This window comes from Pinus tabuliformis, chromosome 5_2 (assembly GCF_031772625.1).
Source record: "Pinus tabuliformis cultivar Carrire ecotype Pingquan chromosome 5_2, CPIR1, whole genome shotgun sequence".
Lineage (NCBI taxonomy): Eukaryota > Viridiplantae > Streptophyta > Pinopsida > Pinales > Pinaceae > Pinus > Pinus tabuliformis.
The window spans coordinates 994633205-994646448 of record NC_142306.1 but is presented as its reverse complement, the minus strand read 5'-3'; positions in this window follow the sequence as shown (position 1 = coordinate 994646448).

Genomic DNA, 13244 nt, shown 5'->3' with positions numbered 1-13244 from the left:
GACTTAATGAATGTGGTCCGTGAGGAATCACTTTTCACATCAAGCTCGGATGCAACAACGTTTTCTGAATTTGTTCACTCTGATGAGCAAATTCATGAAATCCGATGTGTAGATGATTTACCATGGGAAGATCTCCATCACAGATCTTCGTTTTTACCCGAGAATGATGGTTTTGAAAATGATTTTTCATCAATTTTTACGATTGAATATGTCAAGGAACCTCAGAATCCAATGAAAAATCCTGATTCAGAGTTAAATTTGGGAAACATTTCTCGAACTATTCCTATTGATATTTCGGTTAAGCCTGGAATTGTTGAAAACATTCATATAGGTGCCTCGTGTACAGAAGATGAAATTCAAATATATAAGGCCCTATTTCAAGAATTCCGCGACGTGCTTTCCTGGTCCTATGAGGAAATGCCAGGAATTGACCCCGCAATTGTTGTTCATGAAATCAAGACTTACCCGGATGCTAAACCTATCTGGCAATGTTTGCGTCAGATTCACCCAAGAAAAGCTGCTGCTATTAAAGCAGAAGTTGAAAAATTACTCAAAGCAAGCTTCATTTATCTGATCCCGTTAACGGATTGGGTATCGAATATTGTTCCGGTTAACAAAAAGCAAGGGACAATAAGAATATGTATTGATTATAGGGACATTAATCGAGCCTGTCCAAAGGACAATTACCCAACTCCCTATATCGATCAAATCATTGATGATTGTGCCGGAAGTGAAATATTCTCCTTCATGGACGGTTTTTCTGGATACAATCAAATCAATATTCTACCTGCCAATCAACCAAAAACGGCTTTCATTTGTCCATGGGGGACATTTGCTTATTGAAAATTACCTTTTGGGCTCAAGAATGCCAGGGAAAATTTTCAAAGGGCCATGTCTTATGCATTTCATGACATCAAGCACATTGTGCAACCTTATCTCGATGATTTGCCTGCTCATTCATTACATCGAGCTGATCATCTCATCCATTTACAAGCAATCTTTATGAGGTGTGGGCATTATCGGATTAGGTTGAATCCACACAAGTGTGTTTTCTGTAAAGAAACGGGTCGATTGCTGGAGTTTGTTGTTTCAAAAGCCGACATTCGTGTCGATCCCTCGAAGGTTGAAGATATTGTCAAATTGCCTCCTCCTTCGAGTCTTCGCCAACTCCAAAGTTTGCAAGGGAAAGCAAACTTTTTACGACGATTCATTCCTAACTACGTCGAGGTTACAAAGGGTTTTACCCGGTTGTTGAAACAGAATACTCCATTCTATTGGGATGAGATAGCTTAGAAATCGTTTGATGCACTAAAACACGCATTGACCCATGCACCGTTATTGCATCCTCCCAACTACAACCAGGACTACTTCTTGTATCTCGCCGCCTCTCATTCCACCATTGGAATGGTCTTAGTTCAGGAAGATGAATTCGGTACTGAACATGTGATATATTATCTTAGTCGAACTTTAAATCCAACTGAGCTAAAATACTCACATGTGGAGAAATCAGCATTGGCAGCTGTTCAAGCTGTCCAACGTTTTCGTCACTACATTTTACTATGTAAAACTACAGTAATTTCTGATTGCAAACCTATGATCTACATTTTGACCAAGCAATTGCTAGGGGCAAGTACTCTAAATGGATTTTCATCCTGCAGGAGTTCGACTTGGAATTTGAAAAATCTAAGTCTAAAAAATCTTTAGTTTTTGCGGAGTTAATGTGTGACTTCCTGCGTGCTGCCACGGAAACTGTGGCGGAGGAGTCCATTGCGGATGAATCCTTGTTTCTAATCAGCACTTTAGATCCATGGTATGGGGATATCATTTTTTATCTCCAGACCCAATACTTTTGGCCAGAAATTTCAAGGTCAGAACGTCATAAAATACGATTCCAGTCCCAACAATTCAGGATTATTGGAGATACTCTTTATCGCCGTGGGGCGGACTCTGTTTTTTGACATTGTTTAACTCATGAGGAAGCTGAAAGGGTTCTAAATGACTGTCACTCTGGAGCATGTGGCGGTCATATGTCTGGGTATGCCACAGCCCAAAAGATATTGCGCGCTGGCTACTTCTGGCCGTCCTTGTTTAAAGATTGTATTAACGTGGTCCGAAAATGCCACAACTGCCAAATTTTTGATCGAAAGGTGCGCGCTCCACCTGCTCCTCTCCACCCTATAATTTCCATTGGTCCTTCTGCCAAATGGGGTATCGATTTTATTACATGTAACCCTCACTTGGCCGGGGGGCATGCGTATACCATCCTTGCGGTAGATTATTTTACCAAGTGGGCCGAGGCGATGCCTACATTTGAGGCAGATGGAAAAACGGCTGCAATTTTCATGTTCAATCATATAATTGCTAGGTTTGGTGTTCCACAAGCCATTATCACTGATCATAGGTGTCATTTTCGAAACGTTATGATGACCGAACTTACAGGCCAACTTGGCTTGCGTCACGATAGTTCAACTCCTTATTATCCACAAGCTAATGGTCTGGTTGAATCCATCAACAAAGTTTTAGTCATCATGATCCGACGAATCATTGGGATTCATCGGTCGAATTGGCATAACATGCTATTTTCAGCACTTTGGGCATATCGAACCTCAGTAAAAACGTCAACAGGGTTCACTCCTTTCCAACTAGTTTATGGTCTGGAAGCTGTGTTACCCATTGAATGAGAAATCCTGTCATTGCAAATGGCCATCGAGTTACTTCCAGCCAGTTCCGAAGAGGAAAATTTTTTATTATACTTGGCTCAATTAGATGAGAATCGACGTGATGCTGCATTGGCGATCGAAACTCACGCAAAACGTATGAAAGCTCAGTATGATCGAAATGTGACCCCTCGAAATTTTTCAGAAGGAGATCTAGTCTTATTGTACGATCAAGCTAATGATAAATTAGGCGCTGGAAAATTCGTTCATATGTGGCATGGTCCCTATGTTGTCAAGCGAAAGCTAGCAAAAGGGGCCTATGAATTGGTAGACTTTGATGGGGACTCTTTAGGTAAACCCAGAAATGGTCTTTACCTGAAGAGGTATTATGCTTAAAGAATGGGTATGGAGATTTTTAGTTAGGATAGTTTTCTTTCTAGCTGGTGTGTTTTAGTTTAAAAAGTGTGCTTATCTTAGAGAGTGTTTTTGTCATTATTCCTGCTTATCTTGGTTTTACTCTTGATATTGCAGATGTCGATGCCTCTCCAAACATACATTGGTTTCGTTGATGGTGCTTGTCATAATGCATGGAACATTTCTTCCGCAGCTTGGGTTATCTATTCGCCCTCTGACGAGTTGGTATCTATGCATGGGGTAAGCCTCGGTCAAACAACGAACAACATTGTCGAGTATAGTGCAGTGATTGAGTTATTATCTGAATCTATTTCATTTGGGATTCAGAGTTTGATAGTGAGGTTAGATTCTGAACTTGTTGTATCATAGCTTAATAGAGTGTATGCCATTAGAAATCCAGTGTTATTGAGATTATTTTTGAGAGTGCGTCTCTTGGAACGTGAATTTGATTATATTGAATATCAGCATATTCAAAGATCTTTAAATACATTAGCAGATGCAATTGCTTCTCGAATGTTAAGTAGACATTTGCAATAATCATACATGTAAATTTAAAAGCATTCCAAAACGTGATTTACAAGATAAGCCGGTAATAGTGATATATATATAGGAGTGTGTCAAAAAATACATCATCCTCAATCATAGGTTGAAAAACACCTTATGATTGGCAAAAATGATAAGTACAAAAAGCAAAAATGTCATATGTGCCTACAATAGGCGATCATCTTATCACTGGTGATGATCTCGACAAGAAACCACTGCACGGGCCACTTTGCAAAGGAACCTCCTAAAAGGTCCTGGGACCCCAATCACATAGTTCTGAAGTCAATGAGGAATGTCATCTATGCTGGTCTCCGGAATGTCTCCTATCAAGCGCTCTAGATGACTCTCCAACTCGGCCAAGGTCTCTGCTAATTCGTCCTGTGGGGCTGGCACGGCTGCAACTGGTTGTTTCCTCTTGTAAGGCCGGATAGTGGCTGGTCATTGTGGACCCACATCTGCATTAAAACTTTTACTATCGGTTTTGGGATGATATAAAAACAAAAAAAAAATTAAATAGGAAAATGTTGAAAATGATTTTACCTGAGTCATCCCATTGCTCTCCTGGTGGAAGAGCCATGTTTGGGTCACCACGAAAATCTACCCCAGCGTAAGGGACGTCCTGAATAGAAAAAACCTGGTTTTCCAAACATTGGAAATACTCAAGTTTGAATCGAACAACCTCTGTCCCCTCGTTCGGATGACGGGCCATAACTGCAACCCATCGCATCAATTTGGGCTCTCGAGGAAGCCCAGCTCCAATAGTAAGGTGATGCGGGACCAACATTGGGACCCTCTCCAGACCAAAGCTCACAACCAAAGCCCCATAACCAAAGGTCTTCAGTTGTCTGTTCTTGGCTCTAGTCAGTTGGCCTTTTACATTAGCCAACACAGCATCGCACCAGTTGAAGATGGTGCCTCGAAAGCAGTCAATTGCCATCCGCATCTGGGATCCGGTGGCAATATGTAGTGCGGTACTCCTGCAAAGCCTGGTGATAGTAAACGCAATCACCATGAGTTCAGGATGGGATATGGTTTTAATGTCTATCCCTTTGTCTCTAGCCTGGCTGTTGCAGAACTCTAGCCGGAGGCTATCGACAGACTGGCCACCTGGCCTAGTCCCTAATATAGTCAAGTCTTCACCTCTCTTAGGAAAACCGGTCAAAAATTATATATCTGCCGGCTCAATTTCGAGCTGGTGGCCACCAATGAAGAAGCACTGGCCCTGTATGCTTCACGGGAAGTTTCTGAGTAAAAGAACTATTTTCTCACCCAAATCTCAAACGGTAAAAATGAATTGACGAAAGCCCTTTTTATAAGTTTTTTGAATAAATGAATTGTAAATTTGTTTATGTTTCACTTTAGAAAGGTAACTTTTGCAGCATTTTTATCCATTTCAAACAGGTATGAGTAATGTTTGCTTTCTTTTTCAAGATAATGGATTATTCAGGCAAAATCTATCATTTTCGACGAAAAAACATTTAGAGTCACCTTTAAGCTCTTTTCTGACTCCTAAAACATGAAAAGAACGCCGAGTTTTTCTTTTTAAACTCATTAAAATGGAACTAAAAAGACGGTCCATTTACAGCTCTTTTCTGACCATAAAAACATGAAAAGATTGTCGGATTTTTGTCGTTTCAAATTCGATATTGGTTATAAAACGACGTGTCGTTGATCGTTTTTTTTACTTTTTCGGATCAGGCGCACTAATTACGAAAAGTACTCCTTGGTCGTAAAGATCAAGCGGTTCTCTCAAGTATTATTTTATACTTTTTCGGGCTTGGGAGACACAAATTTACGAAAAAGGTCAACCCTGGAGTCTTCTTAAGTTTTTCTAGACTCTCTAAAATTGAAAAACGTCGAGTTTCTCCTATACTGGACTCGTTAAAATTCCACAGTAAACGGCCTGTTCAATTACAAACAGGAATGAACCACTCCTTCTTAGGGTTCGAATTTAAACTAAGTTGGACTCATCCGAAGGATGATCTTATAATCAAGCAAATGTTATCCTCTACAAGCTTGTCAAAAATAAAGTGGTACTTGCTAGAAATGGTGGGGGAAAAGAGAGAAAAGTGAGCCTGTTTGTCATACTTTGTAACCACTCTTGAACACGACACTTTTATTCACCTGGGTTGGGAAATCCTTTTCCTAACAGTTGATCAAACCACATTTGAAAGTCTTCAGTCGGTTTCTGGGTATTAACTTTGGGTCAATTGTCACCAAACCATCTGTTGTGTCGTTATGTGTTCAAGAGGTCACTGCCAATAAGCCATTCATCTGTAAAATATCTGTCATCCATCTTGACCATCCCTGAGTTAGTCCTTGCAACTAAATTTCTTCAACTTGATCTATGATTTCTTGTTGTGGGCTTGCCTACGACGGATCACTTTCTATCGACTTCAGCTCATTATCTAGAAATATGATCTAGAAATCGTCAATACCTTGGGATATGCATGCCTCAATGGTAGGTTTCTCGCCTTTGATGATAGGTTGCATCATTGACCTTCGATCAAAGGATTCTGTGACATGTTCGACATCAACACATCTATTCACATCTCATGGATTGTACTGGGTACTTTGAAAGCCATTGACATCACTGGTGGTTTCTCTCACACTTGTTAACAGTTTACATAATTGACTGGTAATCAAGTGGTTTCTACCATGTTCGACTTCAACACATTCATTCGCATGGATAGAATCGTACTGTTTCGAGAAGTAGAAATGAAGACCCTGGATCTAGTTTCCGCAATCCAGGCTGCGAGGAATTTTGTATTCATTATATGGTGGACTATTCATAAACAAATGGCTGCATCCATACTGTGTCCACATGAGTCTATACTTGTGATGTATTACAAGATCATTCCTATATCAGAGCAGTAGTTAGTTTTCTAAGTCAGTTTTGATCTGAGTATGGGAATGCCTACCTCAGCGATGATATGATCTCATAAATATATCTTGCATTGAATGTTTTTACAGGTTCTGATCGGGCTCTCCACAAGATGATCCTCAAAATGATAAAGTACTTCACCCTTCCTAAATGATAAATGAAATCCTCATCTACTACAGACTTCGCACTTTAGGGGGCAATCTATTACACAAAAATATTGTCACCATGATTATTTGCAGTCAGTATGGGTCTATCATCACTTTTACTGTCCTCCTAAGCAAGTCTCAGACCTTAGCTCTTCAAATCAAGCTTTGAAAATGAGAGAAAGACATTGAAAATCAACAAAGCTCTGGTTCCGCACTTTCTCTCACTGTTGCCTGCGGTCCCGCACCCCATGTTCAAAAAAACTGCGGACCTACCCGCTTTGTCCCTAAAGGAGTGGGTACGGACCCCTGTGAAAGTCAAAACGGCGCAAGTTTATTCTTAAAAACTCACTTTGGGTTAATTCTAGATGATTCTAGAAGGAATTTTGACGTGGATTGGTCGCTCTTAGGTGGTTCATGCATCCCAAAAGAGAAGGAGCTAATCCCTTGATGAGAGGAGCTATCCATTTGAAGGAGGGCTTTATCCCTTTGAAGGAGGACCTAGTAACTTCCCTCCATTGCACTATAAATTAAGGCATTGGGCTGGTTGCTAGAGAGGTTAGAAGCTGAACATTTTTGAGGGTAAATGCTGGTGGAATTGAGACTTCCTAGTTAAGCTTGAAAGGAGAGATCACATACCTTTTTGGCTTCATTGGGAAGAGAGTGAAACTTGTCAAAGTAGAGGAGACTTCTTGTTGGACCGTAGGAGGAGCTTGTACAACATCAAGGCACAGGTTGTAAAGTTCTTCTTTGATTTGAATTAATACAATCAGATTCGTTTTTCTCAACAAATTGTCTTATGTCATTTGTTTCATGAATTCCTTGATCATCATGTTAAGTATGCTTTATAATATTGGCTTTTCATGTGCTATTTAATTTGTTTTCCTATTTGTGTTTGCAGATTCTCAATGAGGGAGCTCATTTGGATCAAAGGAGCGAGGCTTCCACAAACTTGCATTGGACCTAAGGTAGGCCTAAACACTTGTTTGCCTTTGTTTGTAAATGCATATTTAGAGAAAGATAGTTTTTGATTGGCTTGCTTGTCACTAGATATCGTTAGATTCTAGGAAGGTCTATCTTGTCCCCAAGATCGAATCATTCTATGTCAGAATCACTTCTTAGAAACCTATCAAATAGGATTTCAAAGATTGAGACCCAACCTAGAACAATACAACAAACAGTTACTAGACCTCAAAACCAAAACCAAGGTCAGTATAAAAGAAACAAACCACTACAAATTCTGCAAATACCTAGCAACGATCAATAGGTTCCTACTCCTCTATTGATAGATGACCAACAACCTGATGACAATACTATGACAATTACTGAAGATATTAATAGTATGGATTCTGCTTCCAATCAAATAGCCATCATTCCTCTCTCACAACAGAATCAGGCTCAAGAAGATCAGGAAGCTTCACAGGTATCTAAATATCATGCTTTTTTCAGAATTTTTAATTGCAGAATTAAACAAAAGGTATGATCTTAGACCTAGACCTGGTCCTGGGAGATCTCCAAAGGAAACTCCAATGATCAAAAAACGTAGCAAAACTGTTGAAGCTCAAACAATTCTTATCCAGCCATTAGATCAATGAAATGATACTAACCAAACTGGTAAAAACTTTTTGGCTACATTTAATGTTGAAAAACAATTAGAGAGGGTTAAGATCCCAATTCCATTATTAGAACTTTCTGAAAACCCTGGTTACAAAAGCCAAGTTACAAAATGGATTTAAAATACTTCATTTGATGCTGAAGGTGATGTAATAAGTTTGCAAGATGAAAAACCAACAGTAGTTTTTGGACCTAGTTTAGATATGATAGATGAGATAGTGCCTCCTTTCTATGTAACTCTTAAAACAAATGACTCTTTGTTATACAATTGTATGCTTGATTCAGGAGCATCACACAATCTTATTCCAAAACCTATCATGGTTCTTTTCAAATAAGATATCACTAAATCCTACCATGACCTGTACACCTTTGATTCCAAAAGGGTGCCCTATTTAGGATTGATCAAGGTTTTAGTGGATACCCTTGCCCAAATCCCAGTTAAAAGTATAGTGCTTGAAATTGTTGTTACAGATATCCCTCCCAAGTTTGGAATGCTCCTTTCTAGGTCATGTTGTGCCAAACTAGGGGGAACTCTACAGATGGACATGTCATATGCTACTATTCATGTTTATGGGGAGAGCAGTTAAGATTATATAGAGAGGTAATATTTGCACATACTGTTTGTAAAACTAACCAGCTAATGAACCATCCAATTTATGCAATAGATCAAGACTTTGGTTGTTTTCAGCTCACTTCAAACCAACATAAAACTCAAGTCAAAATTGAAGAGGTGGTTGAAAGTTCCGAACCAAACCAAACTGATATTTGGAAATTGTTCTTTGATGGCTCTTGCACAGAAGATGGGGCAGGAGCTGGAGTTGTTTTAATTTCACCTGAAAAGGAAAATATAACACAATCATGTAAATTAGACTTTGAAGTCACTAATAATGTTGCTAAATACAAAGCTTTCCTTTTAGGATTGCAGCTAGCCAAAAGCCTGAAAGTTCAGAACTTAAGTGTTTTCACCGATTCTAAACTTATTGTTAGGCAAGTAAAGAATGTTTGCCAGACCAAGCACCCAAGACTTAGGTCCTATCGAAATGAAATATGGGATACAGTTGAAAATATTTTTGATGCCTTTAACTTGACTCACATTCCCAGAGATTAGAACGTTCACGCAAATGCCTTAGCTGTCTCTACCAGCGCTATTAAAATCCTTGATCATACTGATGTATTCCATCAAATTCAAGTCAAATATAGGCCCTCTATCCTTGAAAACCTCAAACATTGGCAAATATTTAAAGATTATGAACAATTGAAAATGTTTCTTCAGCTAATAGATGATTTTTCATTTCTGCAAATTGATGATGACAGAACTGAAAATGCAGAAAGAACTGAAAATGCATAAGGGAATGAAACTTCAGAAAGCCTAGATTGCCAATCACGACATTATCCAGCGATCTAATAATTTTATCCCAAAAGGACTTATTCCTTTAGAAAAATTATTCGTTGTGAACGATGTTTTCCAAACCCCACAGTCCATTTCCTCAGAAGATGACGTAGAGGAAATTAATGTTGGAACTGATAAAGATGTTAAAATTATCAAATTGTTCACATCTCTAGACCCAGAAATCAAAGCTCAGTATTTTAAGTTGTTGTAAAAGTATAAAGACGGGTTTTCCTAGACTTACACTAATTTAAAGACATATGAAACATCATTAAACAACACAAAATTCCTCTGAAGACAGAAGCAAAACCGTATCAGCAAAATCTTAGGAGGATAAATCCAGCCCTCTTACTAACTGTAGAAAGAGAGATTAAGAAAATGTTAGATGCGCAGATCATTCTCCCTCTTAGATATTCTAATTGGGTTGCAAATCTAGTTCCTGTTAGAAAGAAAAATGGAGAAATAAGACTCTGCATGGATTTTATAAATCTGAGTAAGGCATCATTAAAAGATAATTATCTTTTACCCAAAATGGACTAGTTACTGCAAATGGTTTCAGGTGCACAAAGACCATCTATGCTTGATGGTTTTTCAGGTTATAACTAGGTAAATGTTGATATAGTAGACAGAGAGAAAACAACTTTTACTACGCCCTAGGGTACATTCATGTATGCTAGGATGCCATTTGGCTTGACCAATGCTGGAGAATGTTTCAAAGAGCTATGGACATCACTTTCATGGGATAGGTAAATAAATTCGTAGTTATTTATCTTGATGAAATAACTGTTTTTTCTAAATCTAATCAGAAACATTTAAAGCACTTGATGAAGGTTTTTGACAGGTGTAGAATTTGGAATATCACTGAACCCAAAGAAGTCCTTGTTTGCTGTTAAAGAATGAAAATTTATGTGCCATATTATTTCAAAATAGGGCATAGTAATTGATCCCAAACGTGTATTTTCCATAGAATCATTAACCTTTCCTAGAAACAGAAAGGAGATTCAAGCTTTTCTGGGCAAGATTAATTTTCTAAGGCAATTCATTCCCTATTATGCAAATATAGTGAAAGATATAACAGACATGATCTGAAAGGACCATGAAGTCAAATGGACTCCCTCTTCCAAGAATGCATTTGAAAAAATAAAAAGGGCATTCTCTGAAGCTCCCACCTTAACCAGACCTGATTATACCAAGCCATTTAGTATTTTCTCTTTTTCCTCTGAAACAACCCTTGCTGCTATTTTATTACAGAAAAATGAAGATTCCCATGACCAACCCATAGCCTTTTTCTGCAAGGTCATGAGAGATGTTGAGCTGAAGTATGCCATCATTGAGAAGCAAGCCTATGCCCTTATTCAAGCCCTGAAATAATTCAAGATGTATGTCTTACACTCACCTATTACTGCTTATGTCCCAAATAGTACTATCAAAATTGTCTTTACTCAACCAGACACTAATGGAAAAAGAGGTAGATGGATCACTCAAATTCTGGAATTTGATCTAACTATCAAGACCACCAAGCTAGTAAAAGGTCAAGAGTTAGCTAAGCTTATAGCTAAATCCAACTGCTAAGTACTTGGAATCGATTCTGTTCTAGAAATTATACAAGGGAAGTATACACATGAACTTTATGTCCTTGCAGAAGGGGAAAATCCACAAGAACCCTCTTCATCCTACAGGGGAGAATCCACAAGAACCTCCACCTTCAGAGAAGATCAGTTCTGTACACATTGATGAAAAATATTTGTTGTCAAACTGGTATCAAGATATTGTAAATTTCTCGATCCATTTTGAGTGTCTAGCATCATTCTCCAAAACCCAGTGTAAAACTCTCAAGTTAAAATTAGTCAAGTACTACATTATTAATTCAAATTTGTACTGGAAAAATCCACTTAACATTTTTTTATTATGTTTGACAGAATCAGAAACTGAAGGCATCATTGATCAGTTTCATGCAGGATTTTGTGGGGGACACTATGCTTGGAGAGCTACAGCATACAAGATTCTGAGGGAATGATTTTATTGGCCTACATTGTTTTCACAAGTAGGGGCAAAGGTGAGAGGCTGTGTTCCTTGCCAAATGTTTGTTGGAAAACATAATTTAGTTGCTCTTCCACTTGTTCCATCCATAGTTTCAGCACCTTTTTCTCAATAGAGATTAGATTTTGTTAGAGAGATTCATCCCACATAAAGTAATCAGCATAGATGGATCCTAACTGCAACAAATTACTTTACTAAATGGGTGGAAGCAATTCCAGTTAGAAATGTTACTGATGCAGTGGTAATTAAGTTTATTGAGGAGAATATCTTAGCTAGATTTGGTTGCCCAACTCAAATTGTCACTGATAATGCAACATCTTTTTCTAGTGTTAAAATGATTGACTTTTGCTAGAAATATCAGATTTTGCTACATCATTCAACTCCATATTACCCTCAAGGTAATGGCCTTGCAGAATCATCAAACAAGATCTTGGTAAAGGTAATAAAAAAGACACTAGCTGATCATAAGAAGAGCTAGGATTCACATTTGATTTATGCAGTATGGGCAAACAAAATTACTCCAAAGATGTCAACTGGCAAATCTCCATTTCAATTAGTGTATGGTAAAGATGCAATCTTCCCTACCAATTTGGCTTTCCCTATTTTAAAATTCTTGTAGGATGCTACAGATGAACCTGATGACTTTTCTAGAAGAATAAATCAGATTATTGGGCTTAATGAAAATAGAGATGAAGTTCAATTCAAATTGAATAAATATCATAATAAGATGAAGGTCCTATTTGACAGAAGAGCCAAGGAAAGAGATTTTAAGGAAGGTGATTTAGTTCGAAGATGGGATGCCAGAAGAGAAGAGAAAGGAAAGCATGACAAATTTGACAATCTGTGTTTGGACCTTTAGCAATCGCTGAAGTAAAGGGTAACAACACTTTTGTGCTGCAGAATCTTGAGCGGCAATATTCTACTTATCCTGTAAATGGAAGGCTTCTCAAACATTATATTCAGTAATAAGAAGGTGAAATAATTTTCATTGTAAATACTCCGGTTTTCTTTTCCTTTCCAAGATGTCAGTGTGAATTTGTCACAACAAGGACTCCATATCCCGAGGAGAAGGCACATGGATCTACAGGTTCTTTGCATTCTACAGGAGAAAGCAGTCCCCAGATGGAGCCAATGTTGTAGCATTTTTTGGTTTTGATTAGATAGAATATTTCAAAAAATGTTAAGTTAGGATATGGACATAACAATAGTGAATAAAATGTTAGTTTAAAAAATATTTTGATGATGATGTCCATATCAAAGAAAATGTTAGGTTAGATCCTCTAAAAAATCAAGGGAAAATGAAAATGTTAGGTAGAAAGAAAACAAATAAACTCTGAAAGTGACAAGTCTAAATGCCACCACTCTATTCCTGCAAAATAATGGTTGTGTACAGCTTGTGTAAGTGCCACAACCCATGACAATCAAACTGTTTAATTTTGACAGTTTCATGCTTTAAATTTGATGTTATAGTTAGAGAATAAAGATCTATCCAAACTGTTTAATCTTGGCAGATCAATAGTTAGGTAGAGAAAAATAAGGTGCTCATCAGTTTAATCTGAGCC